The 27,450-nt window shown below is 36.0% G+C and overlaps 1 pseudogene; it reads left to right on the plus strand.

Annotated features, from left to right (window-relative positions):
• The first annotated feature begins 21,140 nt into the window (after window positions 1–21,140).
• LOC742270 (peptidyl-prolyl cis-trans isomerase H-like) lies at window positions 21,141–21,673 on the plus strand (annotated as a pseudogene).
• Window positions 21,674–27,450: the final 5,777 nt, after the last annotated feature.

The following is a 27,450-nucleotide window of genomic DNA, read 5'->3' on the forward strand; positions in this document are numbered from 1 at the left end:
GTATATGGCAAGAGATAGGGATCTAGTTTCATTCTTCCACATATGAATATCCAGTTTTCCCAGCACAATTTATCAAACAGACTGTCTCTTTCCCAGTGTATGTTTTTGGCACCTTTTTCAAAAATGAGTTCACTGTAGGAGCGGATTTCTTTCCAAGTTCTCTATTCTGTTCCATTGGTCTATGTGTCTGTTTTTATGCCAATACCTTAGTGTTTTGGTTATGATAGCTCTGTAGTATAATTTGAGGTCAGGTAATATGATTCTTCCAGTTTTTTTCTTTTTGCTGGGGGTAGCTTTAGCTGTTCTGGGCCTTTTGTGGTTCCATATACATTTTAAGATTTTAAAAAAAATTTCTGCAAAGAATGCCTTTGGTTTTGCATTGAATTTATAGATTGCTTTGGGTAGTATGGACACTTTAACAATATTGATTTTTCTAATCCATGAACATGTAATATTTTTTCATCTTTTGGTGTCCTCTTCAATTTCTCTCATCAGTATTTCATAGTTTTCATTATAGAGATTTTTCATTTCTTTGGTTAATTCCTAGGTATTTAATTTTATGTGACTATTTTAAATGGGATTACTTTTTAAATATCTTCTTCACATTTTTCACTGTTGGCATATAAAAATATGACTGATTTTTTATGTTGATTTATGTTCTCCAACTCTACTGAATTTGTTTATTAGCTCTAATAGTTTTCTTATGCAGTGTTTAGCTTTTCCCAATGTAAGATCATATTATGTGCAAACAAGTATAATTTGACTTCTTTCTTTTCAATTTAGATACCCTTTATAGCTTTTTCTTGTCTGATTGCTCTAGCTAGAATGTCCAGTACTATGTGGAATGACAGTGGTGAAAATGGGCATTCTTATCATGTTCCAGATCTTAGAAGAAAGGTTTTCAGGTTTTCCCCATTCAGTATGACACTAGTGGTGGGTCTATCATAAATGGCTTTTATTGTATTGAGGTATGTTTTTCCTATCCCCAGTTTTTTGAGGGTGAAATTATGTTTTGACAGAGCAGTATTATATTGTTTCTGTACAAAATTGGAGACAAATATTATTTATTCATTTAATTTCTCATTTCAGGGAGCTAGATGCTTTGTTTGACAGCAATAGCCTTTTTGGGTTGAATTACGGTTCATTAGCAGATTATGTGTAAACTAAGTAAGAATAGATTGGGACATGTAAACCAACATCTTAGCAGGCACATTATTGTTTTATGTCTGTGTGGATCACTGTGAACGACAACAAAGAAAAAACTAAAATTGAGGCACTGGTGGAAGAAAGACTCCGAAAGTAATAGCTGAATATGGATGGTGGTTAAAATCATGGGACTAGGTGAGACTGTCTATGTAAAATGTCTAGAGTAAAGGAGAAAAGCAGACTGAGTCTAACAAAACACTGGAGGAAACTAACATTTTGTCGATGAACAGAGGAAAAGATTCTAAAGATATTTAAAAAGAGCAATCATGATAAGCATAAGAAGAAACAAAATATTGTGATGCTATGGATATCAAGGGATGCATTTCAAAACAGAGGCAAAATTGCATGCCTGTATCAAAATATGTCATGTATCCCATAAATATGTACACCTACTATGTATCCACAAAAACTAAACAATCAAAATTTAAAAAGTAAAAAGAATACCTACATTTAAAAAAATACACAAAATAGAGGAAAAAAATTAACAAGATTAAAAGGCTGTCGAGAAGTCAGCTAAAAGATGACTCAAAATGACAATTTAACTTGATCAATTGATAAATCTAAGGTAAAAATGGTAGGAATATATGTCTTATTGAAATGGTATGAGTAGTTGCAAAAAGGTGAGAAAATGCATATAATAGGATGAAAGAATATTTGTAAAATTAAGGATTAGAGTTGGTAGAGGGTTTTGATAATGGCAAATATTCGGAAAACTGCTAACAGGCACTGCTCTGGGGTCTGGGAATAAAGCAATGAAGTCCCTAGCCTCTTGAAACTGACATTACTGTTTTGGGGACAGGTGTGGAGGACAAATTTTTTTTAATTGTCAGGCAGTAAATAGTTCTATAAAGAAAAATCAAGGTAAGGGGATAGGAGGAATGGAATACTATTTTCTAAGGAGTGGACATGGAAGATCTTTCTAATAAAGTTGTATTTTAGCTAAAGTTTTGAATGAGATGAGGGATAATCTGTGAAGGTGGTGGTTGGGGGTGGGGGAGGAAATCATTTCAGGCACAGATTAGAGCAAGATTTCTAAGAGATATATGTGCTGTCATGTTTGAAGACAAGAAAGGAATCAGTGTGGTTGAAGCAGAGGGTATAAGAGCAAAGAAGTAACCTGTGGTCAAATTGTAAAATGCTTTATCAACTACTCTGAATGAGACACAAAGTCATTGGTGACATTTGAACCGGAGGAGTCCTGTGATCTCATTTGTTTTATAAAGGATGATTTTGTCTGATATGTAGAAAACAGACCACAAGAGAAAGGCTGGAATTCAGAAGATCATATCCGAAGTACTTGAAGTCATTAATACAAAAAATAATGGTGGCTTGTAGCACAATGGTACTAGTAGAGGCAATGAGATATAAGTGGATTTTGAATATATTTGAAGCAAGCATTGTTAGGATATGATTAACAATTTGATGTGGTATATGAGAAAGAGAGAAGTCAAGAATGACTACTAGAAATGTCAGTCTGAGCAATTAGGAAAATGGAATTGCCATGTATTGAGACCAGGCAGCATGTGATAAGAGCAGACTGACAAAAGGTGGGAATCAAATTCAGTTTGAGATAGGAAATATCAAGTTGGCAATTGAATATATACATCTTGATTTTGAGTCAAGATATATGTATCTTGATATTTAGAGAGGTCAGGCTGGAAATATACATTTTAAGGTTGTCAACCTACAAGGTTTATTTATAATTGTGGAATACAATACGTCCTCTTGAGCAGTGATTTTGACTAGAAAAGAGAAGAATAGAAAAAAATTGAGCCTTAAAAATTGAGGTCTAGAAGGAGAAAAAATATCATCAAAGGAGAATAGGAAAGTATGGCCAATAAAGAAGGAGGGGTCTCAAGAGTGGATACCGAGAAAAGTGTTTTGAGAACAAAGGAGTGATAAACAAGGTAATGCTGCTAACAAGTCAAGTAAAATGAGGGTTCAGAACTGACCACTGAAATTGGAGACTTGGCTGTCTCTGGAGTTGTTCAGGGACAAGTAAATTAGATTAGATGCAATGTACAGTATCTGCCTGAAATTGGAAACCACACGGCTGAATTTTTTTTCCTCCAGTATCCCTTAGTTACACGTGTGTAAGTGTGGAGGAGGCAAATTGTACTTTTCAAATTTCAACTTTCATTTTAGATATAGGAGATAAATGTGCAGGTTTGTTACATGGATATATTGCACCCAGGTAGTGAGCATAGTACCCCAATAGGTAGTTTTTCAACCCATGACTCATTCCCTCCCTCCCTCTTCTACTAGGCCACAATGTGTATTGTTCCCATCTTTACATCTATGCATGCTCAAAGTTTAGCTCCCACTTGTAAATGAGAACATGCGGTAATTGGTTTTCTGTTCCTTCATTAGTTTGGTTAGGATTATGGCCTCCAGCTCCATCCACGTTGCGGCAAGGGACATGATTTTACTATTTTTTATAGCTGCGTATTATTTCTTGGTATATATGTACCACATTTTCTTTATCCAGTCTATCATTGCTGGGCACCTAGGTTGATTCCACGTCTTTGCTATTTTGAAGGTGGTGGCAGTGGACATAAAAGTGCATGTGTCTTTTTGGTATACTGATCTATTTTCCTTTGGGCATATACCCAGAAATGGGATTGCTGGGTCGAATAGTAGCTCTGTTTTAAGTTCTTTGAGAAATCTCCAAACTGCTTTCCACTATGGCTGAACTAATTTACGTTCCCACCAACAGTGTATAAGCATTCTCTTTTCTTGGCAGCCTTGCCAGCAACTGTTTTGTTTTTTTTTTTTTTTTTTTTGACTTTTTAATAACAGTCATTCTGACTAGTGTGAGATGGTATTTCATTTTGGTTTGTGTAGCTTTATTTCTGAGTTTTCTGTTCTGTTCCATTGCTCCATGTGTCTGTTTTTTGTACCAGCACCGTGCTGTTAGGGTTACTATAGCCTTTTAGTACAGTTTGAAGTCTGGTAGTATGATGGAGAAGGCAAATTTTAAGATTTGTCTGGAATTGGTGGTTTTGTGGGGAAGAAGCATAAGAAAGCAAGAGAATTGAGGAAGCTGATGAGATACTAATTTATTAATTAATTTAATGCAACTGACAAACATGGTCTAGTCTGTACAGGGAAGAGTGAGGCCAAGAATGTTAATAGATTTGCATAAAATAGAGAATTAAGATGCTTGTGATATCAATAAATTCAAAGAGTAAGTCCTATGGGAATGGGATTGCTGGAAGAATAAGTCATTGTGGTTAGAAAGTGAGATAATGAAGTCAAAATAATTTCCAAAGGTGGAGTAGTTGCAAGTGAAGACAAAGTCTAGCAAATGGTAATGGATGTGGGTATCTAAAGCAAAATATAGGTCAGGGTCTCCAGGATTGAAGAGTGGGCAATAAACTATGTTGCTAAGATTTGAAATGCAACATCCCAAATGACTGTTACAATCACCCATAATTGTAACAACATTTGAGAAGCAAAGGATGATTACACACTGAGTATCAAAGTCTCCAATGAATGTCAGGGTTGTATCTGGGACCTTGGAAGTCTAATTGATCCTTACACAATGTCTAAAATAATTTTTCTCCTTTGTGCCCTACAACTTCAAAAAAGTTACATCATAATTTTGTGTAATATGTGGCTATCATCATTTGAAAAGTGAGCTTTTTGCAATGTATAAACTCATATCTTTTAGCTCTTCAAAGAACTGGAATACCTTTCTCAATAGTATATTCCATATTGCTTCCTCTTTCTTGTATTCTTTTGTTTTGGTGGAGTGTGTCCTTGATGATTTTCTGAGATAGGGTAAAAAGGAAGTCAATCTTTTAAGAACGTGCATATTTGAAACAAATTTCATTCTACATTAATATTTGAATGGTATATTTTCTGGGAATAGAATTATAAACGGGGCAGCATCTTCCACTTGTGATGGCATTGCTCCAAAATCTTAGTTCCCACTGTGGTAGTTGAGTAGTCCAGTGCAATTCTGACTTCTACTCCTTTGCATGTGACATATTTCTGGAAGTTTTTAAGATCCTACCTTTATTCATTGTATGCTAAAATTCAGTGAAGATGTGTCCTGATGTGGGCTTTTTTTTTTCATTCTTTTAATTGGAGAGTAGGGGAAGAGACATATGGTAAGCCCTTTTAATCACCAACTGTGTCCTTCAGTTATGGGAAATATTTTTGGAGTAATTGTTTGATACTTCTCTTCCTATTTTCTGTGTTTTCTTTCTTCACTTTGTCAGACTTCTTGGATTCATCTTGTATGTTTTGTACCACTTTCCTTTTATTTTTTTTCTTTTCTCTAAGGAGGGAGTATAGTGGTTAGATAGGCATTTCCTCTGGAGCTAGAGGTTCTGGGTTCTAATGTGAGCTCCACCATTTACTAGGTTTTGACTTTGGACAAGTCACTTGTCTTCTTTGTTACTCAGTTTCCCTATATAGAAATTGAATAGTGTCTATCTTAGGGTTTGTTGTTAAGATAAAATGAATTAATGCATGCAAAGTGCTCAGAACAGTGCCTAACACATTATAAGAGCTATATAGAATTTTTTATTATATTGTAATTATTACTTTATAGCTTTGATGTTCTACCTTCTGTACATGTCCTCAACTTTGCCTTTAACTTCTTTTGATGATTTTTTTAGAAGTTTTGATATTATTTAATTTTCAAGATTTTTTCTTGCACAGCATGGTGACAGTAGTTAGTAATACTGTATTGTATACTTGAAATTTACTGAGAGAATAAATTTCAAATGTTCTCACCACACACACAAAAAGATACGTGAGGTGATGAATATGTTAATTGGCTTGATTGTAGCCATCATGAGACAATGAATACATATATAAAAATATCACATTATACACTGTAAATATTTATAATTTTTGTCAATTATACCTTAGTAAAGCTGGACAAAAAGAGACTTTTTTTATTTGGCAATCTATCATGATCCTGTATCTTTTCTTTCTCCAAGTTGTTAGAGTTTTTCTTAAATCTTTCTTATGCTTTCTCACATTGTCTGTTTCTGTTTGTTTCCTTTTTCTATTTGTTCATTTCGGCCTATGTTTCACATTGAAAATTTTCATCAAATATCGGACATCCTTGGCTCTCTACTCACATTTAAGAGTGAAGAAAGAACTGTCCATTTATATTTAAGAGTAAAACTAAAAAGCTATTTGAAAGGTCTTCGTTATTTTCTTAGTTAACTGGTGATATTCACTGTAAAGTGATTGTGTAGAGACACAGATACCTGGAAGGGGGACTGCCAATTTGTTTTTCCCCTTTGAGGAGGCACTGATTCTTCAAAAATAAATTCTCTCAGCTCTTTCCTGGTTGCTTGTGTTTGAGAAGAGTTTAGGCATTTCAATTCTTCCTATGAAATAATTCACTTAATCCCACTGTTTTTTGTTTGTTTCTTCCTTCCACCCGCCACTGTGCTTGAAATTTCTATCTGGAGCCTTTCTTAAATCTTTCCAAAGAATAGACATTTGATCACCTACTAGAGTGAAGAGCACCTGGAATTCTAGTATCTCCTTATATAGTTTTTAAATAATTCCTCTGTTTTCTGCCCTATACATTTTTCTTCCATCATCTTTCGAGATACTTGGTGTTTCAAACTCTTGAGCCTTTGCAGTTTCCATGGGCTGCAATAACTCGCTTCTTACCAGCATTTCCTTCTGTAAGCATTTCAATCTTGATTTAATTAGCTTTGTTCAGTCAACATGCTTCCATCTGTTTTCTATCTTTCAAATTTATGCTAATATTTCTCATCAATTTTTGTCTCTTCTTGGGGTTCCTTTATCCTCGTGGGTTTATGCCTTTCATTCCTCATAGGACTTGAGGGCACAGGTTCTAAAGCTGAACTCTTTGGGTTGGAATCCTTGTCGTGCCGTATTACCAGCTGAGAGAGCATAGGCCATTTACTTAAGTTGCCTGCATTTCTATTTTTTTCTTTTCATTTATTTTCGTGTTGAAAAATAAAAATAAAAAAGCACTTGTATCATAGAAGTTAATACATGCAAAGTACTTAGAACAGTGTCTGACACAAAGTACCTGTTCAATAATCGTCAACTGTTATTATTGTTATCACTATTAACATTGTATTATTATTTAGAAGTTTCAGATAGGAGTAGAGATAAACATGTGCATTTAATTATCTATGTTTAACCATTAATTTATTTTTTAAATGTAGATGGGACAAGTGAAGACTCTATTATTAATTGTCCTGGAGAACTGAGAAGAATAGGACAGAGTAATTGTGGTCAGCTTTTATACATGACATTACTTAAGAGCCTGGAATGAATAAAGTTTAAATAATTAGGTGCATGAGTCATTGCATTTCTCTACTTTTCTGAACTCATTATCAGTTTCATCTTAATGCTGTTTTTTTAATAGTCACAAGATGGATATAGCAGTTACATATATCACATGCATATATGACAATGTCCAGATGCAGAAAAGGTGCAATGTTATCTATGTCTTCTTCTGAAGAATGAACAAATCTTTCTCAGAAGCCCCCAACAGATCTTCATTCATGTCTCATTGGCTACAATCCATTAATTACCCTTAAATCAATCACTGGCAATAAAAATAGAACCACAAAAATTGGCCTAGATTGATTAAGGCTTATGTCTGGGGCTGAGACTAGAATCCTAAACCCTTGGGTCATACGGGGCAGGAGTGCACACATGAAATAAATTGTGTTGGTGTAAGAAAAAAGCCAGGCGCGGTGGCTCATGCCTGTAATCCCAGCACTTTGGGAGGCCGAGGCGGGTGGATCACTTGAGGTCAGGAGTTCGAGACCAGCCTGGTCAACATGATGAAACCCTGTCTCTACTAAAAATACAAAAATTAGCCGGGCATGGTGGTGTGTGCCTGTAATCCCAACTAATCAGGAGGCTGAGGCAAGAGAATCGCTTGAACCCTGGCAGCAGAGTTTGCAGTGAGCCGAGATCACGTCATTGCACTCCAGCCTGGGCAATAGAGCGTGACTCTATCTTGGGGAAAAAAAAAAAAAAAAAAGGAAGGGCAAGTAGATATTTAGTAGGCAAACAAGTGATGCCGAGAAAGGGATTCTCCAGATTGTTCTATAAAGTCATAAATATTGAGTATACCTCAATAAAATTCAGACCTATAATTTTAATGAACATGTTGGGAAAGCAAAAGTTGATTTCCCTAATGAGTCTTTGCCTAGTAAGTATTCTGTAATGCCTAATACTAGGCTTATTGGTATTCAAATCAAATTGCTATTGTAACTTAAAGCTTGCTTACCACAGTGTTGCAAATAGCCAGCTTCATTGTTCAGATAAAAACAGATAAACTTTCCCAAGTTAACTACTTCCTTCCTTTTTAGACATGCATAAGATAGACGAAAACTGGGTAAAATAAATATAAATGTATATACTGCATTCAGAAGTGAATGTCAGTGGAGTTTCCTGACTCTTACCTATGCCCAAAGAGTATCTGAGAAAAGTAAATGAATTGCTTACCTGACTTCCTGTCTTCCTGAGTCTTCAGAGAATGAATTACAATTCCCCATTTTGCCTTACACATTTTAGTGAGCTAATTACAACACTTTTACAGTTCAGCCTCCTTAAAAATCAAATTGGAAGTTGTGATAAACCTACTGGCAATTAAGAGACAGCAAGATGGATTATCTCCAGATGCTCATGGGACTTCTTGAAGTTTGGAGTCACATCTGTTTCTGCTACACTTTGGTATTTTTTGTTGTTGTTGTTGATGATGGAAGCTTTCTGTGGCCCTGTTGAGTTGCAGTATGCAAATAAGCTTTATCCAAGCATGCTTACTTCCTGGGATGAAAAGTTTCCAGGCAGATACACAGCAAGAAGTCATGGTACATTCATTCTCAGAGCCTGAAAAATGTATGCTAGGTCTCATAAATAAACTTCCAATTTTGGAGAGAGACAGTGGAAGCTTGTGATATTTTTCGGTGTGATTTGGATTGGAAAAGAGGTGAAACATTTTTCTACTTTGGAATGCACTGATAAGAATAAAAATAATGCCCCTAAATAAGTCCAATAAAGCCTGGAGTAGTCTTTCTTTCAGTTTCCTATTTCTTCTTCATTCAGGTTTCCTACAAAACTTCCATATAATTCTGCATTAGGAGCACATATGTAGGAAGTTATAAAATGAAGAGACATTTTTCTTTGGCACAGATACTTTAGTGACATTAAAGATTAAAGTTTTTTTTTATAACAGTTTTTTTTGGGGTTTTTTTTTTTTTTTTTTTTTTGAGACAGAGTTTCACTCTTGTTGCCAAGGCTGGAGTGCAATGGTGCAATCTTGGCTCACTGCAACCTCCTGCCTCCCGGGTTCAAGTGATTCTCCTGCCTCAGCCTCCTGAGTAGCTGGGATTACAGGCGTGAACCACCATGCCTGGCTAATTTTTGTATTTTCAGTAGAGACGGGGTTTCACCGTGTTGGTCAGGCTGGTCTCAAACTCCTGACCTCGTGATCCACCCACCTCGGCCTCCCAAAGTGCTGGGATTACAGGCGTGAGCCACCGCGCCCAGCCTGCATTTATAATAATGTTTATCATACAGTACATTTGGCATGCAACAACAAATAACATTTACAAAGTTACATGTCTAGTACAGGGTTAAATGTGATGATGCAAGATAGGTAAGAGTTAAAACACACAGTTTGTACCCCTAATTCTGATTAGGCTTCTTTGAGAGAAGTATAGTGTCTGGAATGAAATAGTTTTATTCTACTGTGTGATGGTGAGCCTATGCTATGGTCTAAATGTTTGTGTCCTCGTGCCTCCCAATTCATATGTTGAAACCTAGTCTCTAATGTGGTGGTATTAAGAAGAGGACATTTTAGGAGGGGATGAGGTCATGATGGCTCTATCCTCATGATTAGTATTAATGCCCTTATAAAAGGGGCCCCACGGAGCTTCTTCACCCCTTCCACCATGTAAAGATGCATCAACAAGGCACCATCTATGAAGCTAAGCGAGCTCTCACTAGACACCAAATCTGCTGATACCTTGATCTTGGACTTTCCAGTTTCCAGAACTGTGAAAAATAAATTTCTGTTGTTTATAAATTACCCAGTCTAAGGTATTTTGCTATAGCAACCCAAATGAACTAAGGCAGGCTATACCATGAATAATATATTTATTTCTGGTTGTCACACTAAGAAAAGCCATCTAGAGGGTAGAACTGTGTATGTAGAATAAAAAGGACCTAAAGGGGTAAGAACTGTCATGGGCATATGTGAAAGAAGGATTGTACTTGTTTTGTGTGATAGAGGATATAACTAGGACCAAGGAGTGGATGGGAATTATATGAAGAAAGAATTCATTATATTTTAAGAACTTTTTTTCTTATTGCCTCTCTGTTGAGGAAAATTGAGTTTATCACACTCCTCAGTTGATGACACACTGATTATCATTGCTGCTTGCAAGGACCACACTTATTTGATTGTTTTTATTTATTTCCATTTCTCATACCCCCAGGCAATTATTCTAATCCTTTACTGTTTGTCTACTTGTAAAATATGTTTTGTTGTTTTGTACTTGCATATTTTTAGTTTACATAAGTGGTATTTTGATATAGATGTCATTTCATTTATTTCTGTTTTCACTCCACTTGTTTTCTAAGTTCTATTTAGTTTGTTGCATGTATATCTATTTTGTCATTTATAAATGCTATGTAATCTCCATAATGTACATCTACCACACTTTACCAATTAAATTGACTGATGACTCGATTATCTATCATTTCTGACTCATAACCCCAAATCCAGTGATGAGTATCCTGAGTGATCCAACTTCCTGCCACCATAAACAACGTTGCAATGAATAGCCTTACACGTCCCATTTTATACTTTTGTAAGCCTATGTATTCTGGGTCACACAGTGTATGTATAAATAGCTCCATATTGATCTATAGAATGACTTCTTCCACCAACAGTGTATGAGGGATTCTAGAGCCTAGGGCTTCACAAACTTTTTCTGTAAAGAACCGGATTGTAAATATGTTAGGCTTTTCAGGCCACTCGGAATTGTCTTTGCCACTCCTCCTCTTCCTCCTCCTCCTCCTTCTTCGTCCACTTCTTCATGAATCACCCGTCAAAAATGTTAAATTCCATTCCTATCTTATGAGCTGTACAAAAATGGGCCAAGAACCTCATTAAACTCTTGGGCTATCTAGATCTAGCCCTGCATTTCTGCCAACATGTGGCAGATAACTCATTTCTCTAATTTTGACCAGTGTAGTGAATATAAAGTGAGTGCTTACTATTTTAACTTCCACTTCTCTGATTATTAATTAGCTAGATCATCTTTTAAATTATTTGTTAATCTTTGGGTTTTCTCATCAGTAAACTTCCTATTGAAATAATTTACTCAGAAACTCACTATCAGTTGTGGTGGCTCATTCACTCTGTTTGTAGCTTAGGCTGGTAGAAAACTCTCAAAAAACATCAAAATTAAGTATTTCTGTTCAATAAAAGACACCATGGATAACGTTAGTGAGCAGATAACTGATTAGAAAAAGAGACTTAAAGTGCCTAAAACTGGCCATGAATTAGTATCCAATATATAAGAAACCACAAAAAATCAACAGATAGTGAGTTTCTGAGCACTGAAGTGTTTCTTGAAAGGCTGAATGGTCATTTGGCATCAATGTTATATTGTAGTGTTTCAAACATTAAGTGGGTGTGTGGAAAAGAGTATTATGGTCTCTTTCAACCCTGAGATTATTTGATATGCATGAAGCAGTTTGAGAGCAACATTTGGAAATCACAGGATTTGGGTAGTAAAAGGGATATTAGTGATTCATTTAATCCAGATTTCCCATTTTCCATGGTAAGAAACAGAGGCCAGAACAGGGGATGTACTTGCTCAAATTTCCCACAGCTAGTAAGTGGCAGAGGCTGGACCAGAATTTCTCACTTCACAGTCCACTGCGCTTTTCATTACCTCAAGATAAATTCTAAATTTAATGGTTCAGCAGTAAACACTCTAGCTGGTTCCAGTGGTGGGAGGATATCACTAAGGTAGAAAACGTATGCAGAAAGGGGCATCTACAAGTTCTCCTAGGATTGACTGGTTCATGGTAAATGCTAATGCTACTTTTATGACTATACATAATCTGTGTTGTTGCCATTTATGGAAACAATTACAAAGTCATTATCCACATTTTCCCTCACCCAAATTATTATGAAGCCTGAAGCTTTTCCAAGCACCCCAGGCACAAATTGTATTGTCTTTTTTCTCTAATGTCAGATACTAAAGACTACTGTGCCTTTTCAGCTGAGCTAGGACTGTGTAACAAACTAAAACATTGCAGAATCCTTAACAGCATACATTTAAGAGAGCCACTAGCTGCCAATACTTGATATGTGCAAATCAGAAATTCAGTCCCTCCCACAGTGCTTGGCAACAAAGACTTTCAAGATCTGTGCACCATTATCCACTCTAGTGGAAAAACTTATGAGAGAATATGGAGTTGTTTAAAGCTGGTGCCACCCTAGGTAAAATCAGCTTATTTTAGACCCACCCTGGCACTGCTAAAAAAAATAGTTTCTCTAAACAAGTTTTTTTTTTCCTACCATAAGTCTCAGACTTTTAGTGTTTTACACCTTGTTAGATCACAAAATAAGACTGTGAGATCCTTTCCGTGAGGCTGTATCAACAATACCAAACAACTCTTACTCTGTACTGATACTTATGTATGAATATCTAACATTAGAGATTTTTGTATTGGTGGAGGGTGAGGGACAAGGGGTCAACAGGCAGGGAAAATGTCTTTGCAATATCATAGGACAGCCATACTTTCAGTGGGCTTTATAGGTACATGTAAATGACAGGAGTTTGGTTAAGATACTCCTGGTTTTCTTTTTGTTTTTGTTTTTCCCCTCAGTAGGAATAATCCTTGAACTAGCTCGTTTCCTTTTCTAAGAAGCACAGTGGGAGATTTCACCGTTTTCTCCCAGGCCTTTTCCAAACTTGACAGCTAAGTGGAAGAGTACAAAGGCCACTTTCACAACCTTTGCTCAGCTGCAATTCTTCTCTCTTGCCTACCCCCTTCCACAATGTGTCTAATTGTCCTGTACAAGAGTGTCTGTTTGATGTATCTTGAGTACTCTGACTGTCCTGACAAGTGTTGGCAAAGTTCAGAGTGACTGGGAGCAATTCTTTATACCACACTTATCCTCATTTTTCAGTGTTGTCTACTTTTGATGTGGACTAGCTGCTATGCTGAAGCTATTTCTATTTCCTTTCTCTAGGAATACTGAATACTATTCTTGGATTGAATAGTTTTCCCACCCGCCCCTTCCCCTAGCACTACACCTGCTTCCGTTATACTCTTTCTTTTTGCTGTGTAGCTTAAATATACAATTTAAACACCCTGCTTATTTTTACACAAGTCAAAACATATTCCCTGCTTGAATCAAGAAGAAATGAAAAAGGAAAGGAAGAAGAAGGAAGTCTGTCTTCATTGGCCCTTCTTGGGCAACAAATGGCCTATGTGAGAGTTCTAGCTAGAATGAAATGCAGTTCAGTGATTGAACAATGCTAACTCAGTTCCTTTTCCATTCTAAAAGCTGAAAGAGTAGATGGGAAACCAGCAGTACCCCCTGTAGTATGGTGAAGCACACTCCCTTTTCTATGTACAAGCAAATGAACCCTTCAGAGTGTCTCAAATCACTCCCACTGCTGCTCATGATTGGACTAAAGTACCTAACTCTACTCTCCTTGAGGAAAGAGGATACCAACTTGCCACTGTCCCCATACTCTCTTTTAGGTTTCCAACTCCCTACTGTAGCTCATTATAAGTATGGGTGAAGCCTAGATAAATATGGATATGATGAATAGGGATATAGTAAACAAGTGCTTCAAGAAAGGCAGAATAGGGTACCAAAACATAATAGAATTGCCTGCTGGTACTATAATGAATTGAGGTAATATATTAATTGAGTAATAAAATCTTAATTGTACCAAACATGACTCCCGCAGGTTATAATTCAGGGTTCTTTCCTTCTATGTCCTTAAGAGAAAATTAGGGATGAGAGATGAGAAGATGACACATTTTTTAAGATTCGGTGTGTGTGATGTCTAGACATCCTGAATAAAATAGAGGTAACCCCCTGTCATCTGTGATGAGATATTAAATTTGTATAATAAACTGTCAAAAGTATGGTCTCTCCCAATCACCCCTAGTAAGAATGCTATTGTTTTCATAATTCATGATTTTCTTTTCTTTTTTCTTTTTTTTTTTTTTTTTGAGATGAAGTTTTGCTCTTGTTGCCCAGGCTGGAGTGCAATGGCACGATCTCGGCTCATCGCAACCTCCGCCTCCCAGGTTTAAGCAATTCTCCCGCCTCAGCCTCCTGAGTAACTGGGATTACCGGCATGCGCCACCGTGCCTGGCAAATTTTTGTATTTTTGGTAGAGACGGGGTTTCTTCATGTTGGTCAGACTGGTCTCAAACTCCCAACCTCAGGTGGTCTGCCCACCTCGACCTCCCAAAGTACTGGGATCACAGGTGTGAGCCACTGTGCCCGGCTGATAATTCACGATTTCCTTATCAGTTTCCAACACAGGCAAAAATCTTGTGTCTCACTACTGAACTTCTGACCATGAGAACTACTGAGTACCTGGCTGCCCATATTGACATTGTTTTGCACATGCATTCATGAGTATGAGAGTAGGTCATTCCATGTCAAAAAGCTAAGTGTATCAGGTGCAGTATTAATTGACCATCAGGTATATTGACCCAACTCTCATTATTAGGAGTCTTTCATCACCTATGGGCCTTTTTCTCCCCTCAAAACATATTTATTTTTGGTTGTGAGGATAGTAAAGAGGTAAATGGTATGAAGAGTCATTGTTGTTTCTTCTCATGAAAACATTAAATAGAATCATGAACTATCAGAAAAATTTCATCAAACCTTGCTCTACTGCCTTTCTCTATGAAGATAATGCAACCCCTAGATGAGGACTTGTCAGTGGTGAAAACTGGAGTTGCCAAGTATCCATTGGAAATTTCACGGTAAAGAGCATAAACATGATGATTTTCTTTCCTTTTATGAAATTCAAATAAAGCCTTAAAAATGTATTCTCTCTCTTTCTATTTCAGTGAGCTAATACTCTGCTTGAGATTCATTAAGTCAAAGACTGACATTTCCTCTGACCACAGACTCGACTTTAGTCTGCAGATATTATCCTGCAATTCAGCACACATTGCTATCTGCTCATCGTGGAGGAAAAGCAAATTGCAGATATTTTACTCTGCCAAATCATTATGTGCTTAGGATATTCAAGGTTAGAAAAAGCTAAGTGACATGTACTTTTACATACTTGGCATTGTAATTACAATGTAGTGCAAATCAACAAGTATTTATTGGGTACTTATGTGTCTAGCATTGTAATCATGGCTTTTCCTTACACAACACTTGACATAGCCAGATGGATACAAGAGATTTTCTGGGCAGAACTTCTTCTGAAATGTTCCCTCCACTGGCCCATTATTTTACTATTGGAGACTTTTTTTTTGGATCTAAAAAAATGTTGGTTTTCAGATAGAGGGTAATCAAGATACCCTGGTTATGGCAATTAGAGCAAGCATTGTAGTTGTCATTGGCAGGAAACAAGAGTCAGAATTGGAACTGAGATGAATATCAGGAGTGAGAGAAAGTTGTAGTTTGAGAGAGAAGATGTATATTAAATGAGAAGGGAGAGAAGGTAGAGATCATCTCTGACTAACCTTCTCTACTTAGTTTTGCTAATAATCTGTCTTTCATGTGGAACAGGGAAGCTCTACATACCTAAATTAGTATGATGTTGTGTTAAGGAGTGTAAACTTACAAAAAGAAGCAGAGCCAGTTATGTCCAAGTTGAAGCAAAAAAGTACATTTCACTGTTAAAGACTTCTTTGATTATCCAAGCCACTGCTTTTTTTCTTTTAAAATGGATAATGTTGAAAAGTTCAGAATCTAGCAAATTCTTGAAATGTCACTTTGGGTAACATGTGCCAAATAATTCAGAGGTACAATTAACAAAATATCTATATCACAATGATTGAATGTTCTCAACTAGTTTGTCCCTTTTGCTTCTCTCTCCTTCTGGCAAGTCTTTTATAAGTTGGAACACTGAAATTGCATGCAGATTTTAAAGACATTGATGTATAATTCAATAGCAACTCATATTGTTTTTAAACATCAAGGTTTCACTACTGATTTTCTTCAGAGAGATTTCATTTCCACATTTGTCATTCATAGAGAAGACACAAGGCGACCTCTTTTGAGGTGATTTTCATGAGCAAATGATAGAAAACATGAAGGAAAAATATTATTTCTTGTGTTTTATTTGTAATACCCTATGTATCTGCCTGCACTCTAACAGTTGACGACACAAGAAAGGAAGTTTGATGAGAAAGATGTAAAATATCAAGATGATTTTTCATCATAATATGTAGTCAGAATCTTGAGAATTGGGAGGAAAGGTAGAGAAGGCCAGCAAGACAGCATGTTCATGAGTATGAAGGTGGGCTCAGAGTGAACCAGGTATTCAAGTATTTTATAATACCACGCCACCACCTTCTCAGATGATGTTATACGGATAGTGTGAGATTCATTACTATTTCTGAGTTGGAAAGTAGACCAGCAATCCTGTAGTATAACGTTTCATTTCAAATCATTCAAAGTGGCTTGAAATTATACACTGGCTGATTTTAAAAGGTGGGTTAGAATCATAACTTATTTGTTTTAAAGAAAACTATGTCATCTGCTTGCATAATGATTTTTCACTTAATGTTTTATTTAGTCTTTCTATATAATTGAGCCTAATTGTTCTCTAATACTGAAACGACTCAGCTTTATATGCAGCCATCACTATTTTTGATATTCCTATGAAGGTGCTTTTGAATAATAATGAATACACCTTTTAGATTTGTTGTAAGTGTTTTATATTCCAGGACTGCTATTTATACTTATTTGTATTCTTGGTTTATAACATGTAGTACTCAGGAGAATAAACCCTTGGGAATGCTATGCAATAAGGATTCTAAGAGACATTTATGTCCTATTTATTTTTATAGTTTCTGTAAGAAAGTGCTTATTGGGCAGAAACAACCAGGATAGCTTACAAATATGAATGCCTGGAAAGATCCCCAGGGTCTTCATTATTTATGTTGTTTGATAAGCACATTCTAATTGTTGATAGGTTAAGGCCAGTGTTCTTAGACTGATGTTCTCAAGGTTTTGTTTCTTCTACCTTAAGAGTTAAAACATTCAAGAGAATTAATAGCATGTATTGAGCAATTACTACACCAGAGATACAAACGGTGGGTAATTAGAGAGCAAGAAGAAGTATTTGAATTTGGAATAAACAGTACAAATAAGAGAGACAGAGTGCAGGATATGTTGTACATCAGTGTTTGCTTGAAATGGAGGAAGACTTTCCTGCAGGATGAAAAATGGAGAATGGCTAGAAAGGTTAGAGTTAGATTGTAAAAAAGCCTGAATGTTAAACTAAGCAATTTGTTTTACCTTATAGGCAGTGGGGAGACATGGAGTACCATCAGTAATTCACTTATTTTCAGAGTAGAAGCATTTTGGCATTCTATTATCTATTACTTAATATAGAATGCAGACATTTATTTGGAAATGCAATAGTCATTTAACTCTTAGCATGACAACTTATGTGATATACAGTATTACATTTTCCCTATATTAAATACTATACGAAGAATAAAATCGATTTATATTTCAACTCTCTTTTTACTTGGAGATGGGGGTGAATGTTGTTGATCTTCATCTTTAGGCAGTGATACTGATCATTATCATTACCTTTATTAAATTGCAACAAAGTGCAAAGTGTAAAACATACAACTTGGCAAGGGAGTCCTTCTCATGGTTGAATAATTGGAGATATTTCAAGGTGAATTATCAAACTATTAACCTCTTTGGATTTTTCTTTTGGTCAGAATCATTAAAGGGACTGGTATTTGGGTGAGATTTGAACTCTGTGAGGTCAGAAACTATGACATACTTACTCTACTATTGACAATATCCAGCACATAATTATATGCCTGGCACATATTTAAGAGACTAAAAGGAACTTATTGAGTGAATGAGTGAACGAATGATATTCTGGACTTCTGTGATTTTTCCTAATGTGATTTCACCCCCCTTTCACTTAAGTCACCTATTGGCACTTGCACATTGTTATCACTAAAATTTATCCACTCTTAAGACATGGTAATTAATGCAACACATGATCATGAATGGATCTCAGGCAAGAAGGAGCCATTAGGAGGAAAGTCTTAGCTAGGTGTGGTGGCACACAACTGTAGTCCCAGGTACTAGGGATGCTGAGGTGGAAGGATTGCTTGAGCCTAGAAAGTCAAGGATGCAGTGAGCCGTGATAGTGATATTCGAATAACATCTTTAGATAATAGAATTATATCAATGTTAATTTTGTGACATTGATCATTGTTCTTTGATTATGTAAGATGTTAACAGAATTTTTGCAGAATCTGGATAAAGGTTACACAATAATTATTTTATAATTTTTGCAATAATTGTGAAAGGCTGAAATTATTTCAAATAAAAATTTTAAAAATTGAAGGCAAACATTTTTTAAACCTTTTCACCCTCAAGATTATATTATTATTACATTGTAGTACTCATTTCATCCCCCCTGAGTTTCACTCCTACATATACCCTCATCATGATTTTTTTGTTAGTCTGTTTTTTAAATGTATAATTCATATGCGATTGCACATATTTATGGGTACAATGTGATGTTTCAACTCATATATAAATATATAATTATCAAATCATGGTAATTGCATTTACATTACTGTAAACATTGATAGTTTATTTGTAGTGATAACATTCAAATTATTCTCTTCTAGCTCTCTTGAAATATATGTTATATTGTTATTTGCTGTAGTCACCCTACCGTGTAATAGAACACCAGAATTTATTCTTCCTCTTCTTGAGGTTCAGAAAACAATATCCCAAAATGAAAGCCTCAGTGGCAGCCTCAGAAACAAAAGTTTTTCTCTGACCTTCTCCTGCCCCCCTAAGTTCCATTCTCCTCCCCACCCTAAAACCCTGGAAGTAGGCATAGAAACTAGAATCCCTCTTCTTCAAGGTGAGTCATAGAAACCAGAACCCCTTTTCTCCAAAGCTAGACATAAAATCTAAAAGTATTCTATGTAAAAACTGGTTATAAAGAAATGATCTCACCTACTTTGTTCGACTGTAGGTCATGAGACCCCCATTTCAGAGAGGGCCCTGCCCCACACCTAGAAGGAAGGAATACAGGCTCAGAGAGACCAAGAAAAGTCTAGACAGACAGGCCTTGCTGGGTTTTCCTACTCAGTCTATTAGCATTAGATCATACCCTTTTCTTCAATCATACTTCTAGACCATTGTCCATACGTTATTAACCTCAGCTTTATAAAAGTTAATCATTTCCCTTGTATCTTTGAGGTCATCATTCTGAAGCCTCCTGTGTATACATGTTAAATAATTTGTATGCCTTTTCACCTATTGAGCAATCTGCCTCATGTCAGTGATTTTTTTCAGAAAATCTTGGCCTCTACACTTTCTTTTTTTTTTTTTTTTTTTTTTTTTTTTGAGATGGAGTTTTGCTCTTGTTGCCCAGGCTGGAGTACAATGGCACCATCGTGGCTCACTGCAACCTCCACCTCCCAGGTTCAAGCGATTCTCCTGCCTCAGCCTCCCGAGTAGCTGGTATTACAGGAATGCGCCACCACGCCTGGCTAATGTTGTATTTTTAGTAGAGAAGGGGTTTCTCCATGTTGGTCAGGCTGGTCTCGAACTCCCGATCTCAGGTGATCCACTTGCCTCGGCCTCCCAAAGTGCTGGGATTACAGGTGTGAGTCACTGCACTTGGCCGGCCTCTACACTTTTTAACTGTAACTTTGTACATGTCCCTGCTCCCATCCCCAGATTCTGCTAATCATTATTATACTATTTCTATAAAATCAACTTTTTAAAATTCTGCATGAGTGAGATCACGTGGTGTTTGTCTTTCTGTGTCTGGCTTATTGTACTTAGCATAATGTCCTCCAGGTTCATCTGTGTTGTTGCAAGTAACAGGATTTCATTCTGGTTTTTTGTTTGTTTGTTTGTTTGTTTGTTTTTGAGAAGGAGCCTCACTCTGTCACCCAGGCTGGAGTGTAACGGCGTGATCTCGGCTGACTGCAACCTCTACCTCCCAGGTTCAAGCAATTCTCCTGTCTCAGCCTCTGAAGTAGCTGGGATTACAGGCATCCACCACCATGCCCAGCTAATTTTTTGTATTTTTAGTAGAGACAAGCTTTCACCATGTTGGCCCGGCTGGTTTCGAACTCCTGACCTCAAGTGATCCACCCACCTTGGTCTCCCAAAGTGCTAGGATTACAGGTGTGAGCCACTGCACCCGGCCGATTTCAGTCTGTTTTATGGCTGAATAATATTCCATTGCATATATGTACATTTTCTTTACCCATTCATTTGGAGACAGTAATTTGGGTTGACTCCATATCTTGTGCATTGTGAATAGTGTTACAATAATTATGGGAGTGCAGATATCTCTTTGATATACTGATTTAATTTCCCTTGGATATATACCCAGTAATGAATGGGACTGCTAGATCATATGGTAATTATAGTTTCAATTTTTTGAGGAACCTCCATACTGTTTTTCACAGTGGCTGTACTAATTTACATTTCCACCAACAGTGTTGGTTTTCTTTTGTCCCTATCCTCCCAACGCTTGTTATCTTTCATTTTTTTTTTTTTTTTGATAATAGCCATTTTGACTGGGGTAAAATGAAATCATTGTGGTTCCCATTTGCATTTCTGTGATGATTAGTGGTGTTGAACATTTTTTCATATATCTGTTGGCCATTTGTATGTCTTCTTTTGAAAAATGTCAGACTTCTGCTTCTGAGTCAAAGCCATGGTGGTGGCAAATTCAAGCCCTGAGCCCCCGTGGTGTTCTTTGATGTCAGCATTGGCAGTCGGGAAGTTGGCCACATGAAGATCCAGCTCTTTGTAGACACTGTGCCTAACACAGCTGAGAACTTTGGGCAGTTCTGCACTGGAGAATTCAGAAAAGATCAGGTTCCAATAGGATACAAAGGGAGCACCTTTCACAGGGTCATAAAGGATTTCATGATTCAGGGTGGAGATTTTGTTAATGGAGATGTTACTGGAGTCACCAGCATTTACCAGGGACCATTTGCAGATGAAAATTTTAAAATCAGATACCCAGCTCCAGTCCTGCTTTCCATGGTGAACAGCAGTCCCAGTACAAATGGCTGTCAGTTCTTTATCACCCGCTCTAAGTGCAATGGTCTGGATGGGAAGCATGTAGTGTTTGGAAAAATCATTGATGGACTTCTACTGATAAGAAAGATTGAAAATGTTCCCACAGGCACCAATAATAAGGCCAAGGTACATGTGGTGATCTCACGGTGTGGGGAGATGTAGTTCAGACCAAGACTGAATCAGACTTTCACTTCCTCTTGGCAATGTTCTTGAGTAAGATAATCTGGACTGGCCCCTGTGTTTGCTTCCCTGCCTGCTGCTACGCCATTTGATCAACAGACTCTAGCAGTATCAGAGATTCAGGATCCAAGATTGTGTTTAGGTTTTCAACTGTAAATAAAGTTTTTTGTATGTTTAAAAAAATAAATAAAAATGTCTATTTAGACCTTTTGCTCATTTTTAATAGGATTATTTGGTTGCTTGCTATTCAGTTGAGTTGCTTACATATTTTATTAGTCTCTTCTCAGATGAAAAGTTTGCAAATATTTTCACCCACTCTATAGATTGTCTCTTCACTCCATTGATTATTTCCTTTGCTATGCAGTAGCTTTTAGTTTTATGTAATCTCATTTGTCTATTTTTACTCTTGTTGCCTGTGCCTTTGAGTTCTTATTAAAAAAATCCTTGCCCAGTCCAATTTTATGAAGCATTTATCTGTATTTTCTTTTAGTAATTTTATAGTTTGGGACTTACATATAAGTCTTTAATATATTTTGGGTTGATTTTTGTATATAGTGAGAGATAGGTGTCTTGTTTCCTCCTTCTGCATGTGGATATCCAGTTTTCCCAGCACTATTTATCAAAGAGACTGTCCTTTTTTCCCATGCATGTTCATGGTGTCTTTGTTGAAAATCAGTTGGCTATACATGCATGGATTTATTTCTGGGTTCTCTATTCTGTTTCATTGGTCTATGTGTCTGCTTTTATGCCAATACCATGTTGTTTTGGTTACAATAGATTTGTAGAATATTTTGAAGTCAGGTAGTATGATGCCTCTCACCATCTTTTGTTCTTTTTGCTCCAGATTGCTTTGGTTATCCAGCGTCTTTTACATTTCAATACCTCATTATGATCTTTGGTCCCTTGCTCTTACAGTATTTTCTAAGTTGATCACAGCAGTTTTTAATATCATTGGCTTCCCTAACTAGCCTGTAGAAACAAAGTCTACAGTTTAGAAACTATTAAGTGCTTTAATTGATATCCTTGCATGGTCAGACTGAGTCAGACTTTTGGCCTTTACCATTTCCCCCATGTCATCCACAAACCTGGGCCACCAACTTCTCACCTGTTCTTAGAATCCTAAGAGCTACTAGGAAATTGGCAAAATTGCATGATAATTTTCTACCACTTTCTTCCTTCAACGTTGGGTTCTAAATTTTTTACATTCCTTTTATTTATATCTTATTATCTTCCAACCATATTCTGCTTATTCTTTCCACAAATCTCAAACAGCCTTAGTTCTACCACATAGACATAGTAACCACAGTTAACCTTAAGGAGTATATGCTGTTGATATGTAGAAAGAGGATAGCTCACTGCTGAAATTTTCAAAGTGAGTTTAGTCTCAAGTGCACATACTCTTTGTAACTTAATTTTCTCATTTGATAATATAACTTGAGAATTTCCAATGCCATGAAATATTATTGAGGACAGTAATTTTTGAATGTTACAATATATTTTATGTCACAATAATGTTGCAATGAGGATACACCAATTTCTGATCCTTTCTTAGCATAAATTTTTAGTAATGGAATAATAATAATAGAAACAAGAGAAATATGTATTTTTAAGACTTACTGATCCATATTGCCAAATTTTCTTTTAAAACTCTGAACAAATTTGCGTTCTTGCCAGCAATGTAAAAGCGTACTTATTACAGAGCAAATGCAGTGCTATAATTTTTATTTTAATTTTTCTAATTTAAATAACACAAAACAACAATAATTACAATAATATCATAGATTCATTTTGCATTTCTTTGGTTGAAAATATTTTTAATATTAATTGGTTATTTGTCTTTCTATTTTACTTTTCTTTCTTTTCAACCTTTGTTTCTTTACCTGCAATTGTATTTTATGTCCATAATTTATTTTGGGGGACTTAGGTATAGAATGAGATAGTTAATATATTTAATATATATTTAGTATTAATGATAATAACATTTAGCCTACCATATACAGAATAAATTTTTCTGTTTATTTTTCTTTAAAGTTGAGTTTTTATTTTTAGTATATACTTTTTTAATGTGAGCATAGCTTTTAATATTTTATTTTATGGTTTGCCTCTTTCATTTATACTTATATATGTATTTGAAATTAATACTTATGAATTGAAATACAAAGCATACTTGTATTTTTATCATCATTTATTTTTGGTAAGCAAAGGTTTTTTTTTTCTTTTTTTGCTTAATTTTCTTGTTTTTGTTTGTTTGTATAAATGTATTGGGTACATGAGAAATTTTGATACGTGTATGTAATGCATAGTGATCAAGTCAGGGTATTTAAGATGTCCATCGCCTAAGTACAATACATTTTTTGTTCATTATAGTAACCCTACTCTGCTATCAAGCATTTAATCTATTCCTTCTCTCCTACTGTATGTTTGTACCCTTTAACCCATTCTCTTTATTCTCTCCCCATCCCCCCACTCACCCTTCCCAGTCTCTGTTACCTATCTTTACACTCTTTGCCTCCATGTGATCAAATTTTTTAACTCCCACATACAAGTGAGAACTTGCAGTATTTATCTTTTTAACTGTTACAATCATTTACACAATTCCCAGCACCATTGACTAGATGAACAAGGTTTTTTTCTCCACTAACTTAAAATGCGACTGTTGCATGAACTAACTTTGATAAGTTTATGATGAACTTTTTTTTCTGTTTCATGGATTTCCCCACCAATCTCATGCCATTAGCAGACTATTGAAATTACTGTGGTTTCTACATACTTTTACTATCTCATAGGGCAAGTCTTTACTCAGTAATTTCTTCAGTCTTTGACAAATCTTACACATGTAGTCCTCCACTGAAACATTTAGAATTATTTTGAAAAGTTAAAAAATTTATTTATATTTTTATGCTAATTTGGAAAAAAAGATCCAGATATACACTACAGGGTCATCTCCTTTGGAAAAATAGTGTCTTTCAGGCTGGGTGCAGTGGCTCACGCCTGTAATCCCAGCACTTTGGGAGGCCGAGTCAGGCAGGATCACCTGAGGTCAGGAGTTCTAGACCTGCCTGGCTAACACAACAAAACCCCGTCTTTACTAAAAATATAAAAATTAGCTAGGCATGGTGGCGCGTGCCTGTAATCCCAGCTACAAAGGAGGCTGAGGCAGGAGAATTGCTTGATCGTGGGAGGCAGAGATTGCAGTGAGCTAAGATCACACCATTGCACTCCAGCCTGGGTGACAGAGTGAGACTTCATCTCAAAAAAAAAAAAAAAAAAGAAAAAGAAAAGAAAAGAAAAGAGAAAGGGAAGGAAAATAGTGTTTTTCCATTATTTCTTGTGTAATTTTACATGACTCCAAGTTTTATAGTTTCTTCCATATAGGTTCTATTAGGTTTTATACTAAATATTTATTTTGTTTCTATTTTGAAAACTGTGTTAAGAATCTTTGAAAAGTTTTCTCAAATTCATCCTTTAAATGCTTTTATGAATGGAGATTAGATTTTCAGTTTTACCAATTGCCTTTCAGGTTTCCATCAAAATCATATGTGATGAATTACTTTAATAATTACCTCATATTAAACTTTCATGTTGAACTTTCCCAGCATGCCTGAAGTAAATTTTGTCTTTGTATAATAAAACAGGTCTTAGTATTGATTTTTTTTTGAGTTAGGTTTTTTGAGTTATAATTTACATACATAAAATTGTCATTTTTAGTGGTACAGCTCAAAGATTTTTAACAAATACATGCATCCATGTAATCACAACTGAAATAAAAATATAAAACTTGTTCATTACACCCAGTAGTTTCCTGTTATATTTTGGATTCAATCACCTTTATCCACTCCCAACCTCTGGCAACTATTGACTATATCCTTTAAAAACAGTTTTGCCTTTTCCAAAATAACATATAAATGGAACCATACAGTATGTAGCTTTTTCAGTCTGGTGTTTTTCACTTAGCATAATGCATGTGAGATTCAACTTTGTTGTTGTATGGCAATTTCCAAATGCTATTCATTGTATAGATGTACAACAATTTGTTTATCCATTAAAAAGTTGATGGACATTTGAATTACTTCTTGATACTTCTTGATTTTTACACTGTAAATAAAGCAACTATAATTACTTCTGTACAGATTTGTGAGGACTTATGCTTTTATTTCTCTTGGATAAATGCTTATAAGTGGGATTGCTGAATCACATAAGTGAATGTTTAACTTTATAAGAGATTGCAAAAATCCCAAAGTAGCTGTAATATTTTACATTTTCCACCACAGTGGATGAAAATTCCAGTTGCTTCACATCCTTACCAACACTTTGTAATGTCAGAATTTTTTTCTTTTAAGATATATTTATTCATTCGAATACATCTGTAGGCATATCTAATTTATTTTATTTTTATTTTATTCTATTTTATTTTTTGAGACAGAGTCTTGCTCTGTCACCCAGGCTAGATGGCAGTGGCGTGATCTCAGCTCACTGCAACCTCCGCCTCCTGGGTTCAAGTGATTCTCCTGCCTCAGCCTCCCTAGTAGCTGGGATTACAGGCATGTGCCACCAGGCCTGACTAATTTTTGTATTTTTAGTAGAGACGGGGTTTCACCATGTTGGCCAGGCTGGTCTTGAACTCCTGGTCTCAGGTGATCAGCCCACCTCGGTCTCCCAAAGTGTTGGGATTACAGGTGTGGGCCACCACACCCAGCCCTCATTTTATTTTTTAAGTTTTATTGAGATTTAATTTACATAGCATTCAATTCCCCCATTTAAGTGTATAATTCAAAGTTTTTTAGTATATTCACAGATATGTGCAACCACCACCATGGAGTCAATTTTAGAACATTTTCACCACCTCAAAAAGAAACCCCACACCCTTTACCTAAGGACTGCCTATCTCCCCACTGCCTACCCTCAACCTTAAGCAACTACATCTACTTTCTATCGCTATAGATTTCTGTGTTCTAGACTTTGACATGAATGAAATAACATAATGCATATTCTTTTGTGACTGACTTCTTCCACCTAGAATAATGTTTGTGAGATTTATCCATGTTTTAGCATCCATTAATACTGCATTCCTTTTTACAGCCAAATAATATTCCGTTGTATAGATTCCACATTTTTTAATCCATTTTCCATTGATGGACATTTGTGTTGTTTCCACTTTTTGGCTTTTATGAGTAATGCTTCTATAAACATTCCTGTACTTTTTTTTTTTTTTTTTTTTTTGAGATGGAGTCTAGGTCTGTTGTCCAGGCTGGAGTGCAGTGGCACGATCACGGCTCACTGCAACCTCTGCCTCCCAGGTTCAAGTGATTCTCCTGCCTCAGCCTCCCAAGTAACTGGGATTACTGGTGCTTGCCACCATGCCCAGCTAATTTTTGTGTTTTTAGTAGAGATGGGGTTTCACTGTGTTGGCCAGGCTGGTCTGGAACTTATGGCCACATGTTTTTATTTCTCTTAGGCTAAAATGTCTTTTAATAGACATTGTTTAGGTTCATAGCAAAACTGAACAGAAAGTACAGAGATTTCCCACATATCATCTGCCCACACACATACTCAGCTTCCATACCATCACATCTCACAGGTGAGTAGTATATTTGTTATAATTGATGAACTTACATTGATACATTGTTATCATGCAAAGTCCATAGCCTACGTTAGGGTTCACACTTGGTATCGTACAATCTATGGGTTTGGACAAATTCATAATACATGTATCTACAACTATAGTATAATATAGAACAGTTTCACTGTCCTAAGAATCC

Source organism: Pan troglodytes, chromosome X (assembly GCF_028858775.2).
Source record: "Pan troglodytes isolate AG18354 chromosome X, NHGRI_mPanTro3-v2.0_pri, whole genome shotgun sequence".
Classification (NCBI taxonomy): domain Eukaryota; kingdom Metazoa; phylum Chordata; class Mammalia; order Primates; family Hominidae; genus Pan; species Pan troglodytes.